At 36.5% G+C, this 2,858-nt stretch overlaps 1 pseudogene; it reads left to right on the top strand.

Moving 5' to 3' along the window:
• The first annotated feature begins 577 nt into the window (after nucleotides 1-577).
• On the top strand, nucleotides 578-1,545 carry LOC141544860 (E3 UFM1-protein ligase 1-like; annotated as a pseudogene).
• The last annotated feature ends 1,313 nt before the right edge of the window (nucleotides 1,546-2,858 follow it).

The following is a 2,858-nucleotide window of genomic DNA, read 5'->3' as shown; positions in this document are numbered from 1 at the left end:
ATCAAAGATTTACAAAATGAAGTGTCAACAATATTATAGTGGCATCTTGGCACTCTTCTGCCTCATTGAATTTGGTATTTTATGCATTTCATTTAGGAAAAAAAATTGCTTCAGCACTTGACATTTGCTTGGCACTTGTAGCACTTGGTTGATGACTTAGTTGAGGAGTAGAGATGTTCCAGGAGTACTGCCAGCCCCCAGAGTCATGCCCTCATGACCTCAACCATGGGAAGCATTTTCCCAGTGAAGGCAAGTGCAGAGGAAAATCAGGTTCGAGCCTACTAGACTGAGGCTGTACACATTGGTCTACAGGTCACAGGACAGTTCCTGTAGGATGATGTGGCTGCAGTACATAGTCTCCCTGCTCCCCAAACAGTAGTACTGAAAAGGGCATGGAATAATCAACATGAAGTAACCAGGATGCTCAGCAGAAGGAGAAGCAGCAGGAGCAGGAGCAGTGGTGGCAGTGTGAACAGCCAGGCACAGGTGGTAGCAGCCCCCAGAGCTCTGAGCAGCAGAGGGGTTGGACCACAGCATCCAGCCATCACACAGCCTCCTTTAAGAAATTTTGGACTGTATGGGTTGTGGGGACAGTATAATGGAAAGAGTTTTTTCTCAGAAAGTGAGTTAGGTAAAGAAGAAAGGAACCAGGCTGGATTGGGGTAGGCTGACTTGGTTTTCTACAGCTAGAAGTCCCACTTACTCCTTTGGAGAATTGAGTGGGAAAGACTGTTAGACTGCAGATTGGAGACGTATTCCTTAAGAGAGAAATGCATTCAGTACTAGTCCTTTTTGCCACTCATTGTGCCTTCTGGAACCAATTAACAAGTATCGAGGTACTACAGTGTTTGAAAAAGGAACACAGTTCTTTATAGATGATGCACAAATCAACCTTGACAAGCACTTGCTGAAGACTTTTTGTACATATATCACTAATCTAACTTTCTGCACCTTAGCTGCTGATTTAATGATGGCAGTAGAAGATCCTACTACCATAACAAGTGGGGAAAGAAAAAAGATTTTAGATAAATTCCTTTCACAAAACTCAATAACTCTCTGAACAGCAAAAGCTTAGAAGACTTTCTTTTCTGGACACTGTAGCAGATGCTTGTAACATTGTGTTGAAAAAGAGAGATAAGAAAAAAAGAAAAAAAGATTATCCATCACAGACAAGTGTTAACTGAACAATTGAAAGTCCCAAAAAAAGCTAGCTAGCTCTTATCCTATACCTTACCTCAGTTCTGTTGTTTCACTTCTCAACTCATTGTATGCTATATACACCCGGATGATGGGAATCACAAATCAGTGCTCTTCTTAGCAATATAATGCCAGAAAATCACTTCTATTCTGGCCAGATACCAATACCTAGCTGTGAAGCAGCTGATTAATCAGAATAAGAAAACTGGACAAGGAGATGACCAGTTAATTTCCCAAGTAGATAAAAAGCATGAAGATGCTAACAATGTCATTCAAAAGGAAATTCAAATCATTTCCACACCCATCAAGGAGATTGTCCTCAAATCTCGAAAATCCATTACAGAGTAGTAATGGTTTTAATTGGATTTGGAATTTTTCATCTAGCCAGAATTATTTTTTTAAAGAAATGGTGACAAAACACTTCTCAGTTGAATGTTTCAGCCCTGCCTTCTACAACAACATCTTGTTTAAGAAGCTATGTGAAATCTTTCCTACCAGCAAACTGTATGTTTTTATTCCAATTTTCTAGTTATGAAATGTCACTGTTTTTGAATCACTGTTTTGAAATTTTTCTTTTAACATTATAATGAACAGTTATGATTTGCAGGTTTATCATTGTCTTTTCAAATTCTTACTGAATACTTCCTTTCCCTTTGTCTTTTGTTCCTTGCAAAGTCATAAATGCTAGATTATAAGTGACATTTGTAGTTTGTAGTGCAAACGTTTGTGGTCTTTTTATGTTTTGTTTCGTTTGTTGATTTTTGGTGGGGGCAGGGGTAAACTTTTTGGTGTCAGCAATGGGAATTTTCTAATATCCTTATTTGACTTAAAATTAATAGATAATACCTCAGATTCAAAAGCCAAAAATATTCTGTGATTTTGAGGCAAAAATATTTGTTTCTGATAATTGCATGATCATATATCTCTCATGAATGAAAACTTGAATGTGGGCAGGAATAGTAAAAGTGCCCTTATATTGTTTTCTGTGTTCTCTCCTCAAGGTCAGGATGCTCATTGCCTACAGGGTAGAGAGGAGGAAAAAACCAAGGGAGGAGCTAAGCAACACAATTAGCGTTGGGAAATCCACATGAGTCTCATTTATTAGCATTGTAGTCTTGGCTTCATTTAAACTGTTACTGTAAAAAATCAATAAAAGTTTCTTTAAAAAAAAAACAAATTGGTGTAGCTTGTAGCTACAAATTTCATTTAAAATACTTAGAAGAAATGTAACTTTTCTTACATTAGTGCTTACTTTGAAGTCTAATGGTTGCGTGAATCATTCAAATTATCTTCACAATTTGCTAAGCAGCTCTGTCAGGGTTTTGAATTGGGAAAGATTTGTATTTATATACATATTTTTTTTCCTCAAGGGAATATAATCATGTTGACTATTTTATAGAATTTAATGGTAAAACTAAATCACAAACCACATATACTTTAATGTTTTGCAATCAGACTGATTTCATCTATTATACAATGTTATGAAAACAATAATGAGGCTTTCTTTTACTCCATCTTAGCTCAATTATTGTTGAGGTAAAAGGCAGTTGAGAAAGTTACCAAAAGAGCCTGAAGACTTACAATCTATTGATATATTGAGTAGAAACTATAATTCAAGATAAAGGATATTTCACATGCTGATCAAAAAATACCAACTCCCT

This window comes from Sminthopsis crassicaudata, chromosome 1 (assembly GCF_048593235.1).
Source record: "Sminthopsis crassicaudata isolate SCR6 chromosome 1, ASM4859323v1, whole genome shotgun sequence".
In the NCBI taxonomy this organism is placed as follows: Eukaryota; Metazoa; Chordata; class Mammalia; order Dasyuromorphia; family Dasyuridae; genus Sminthopsis; species Sminthopsis crassicaudata.
This window is presented reverse-complemented; position numbering and strand designations above follow the sequence as displayed.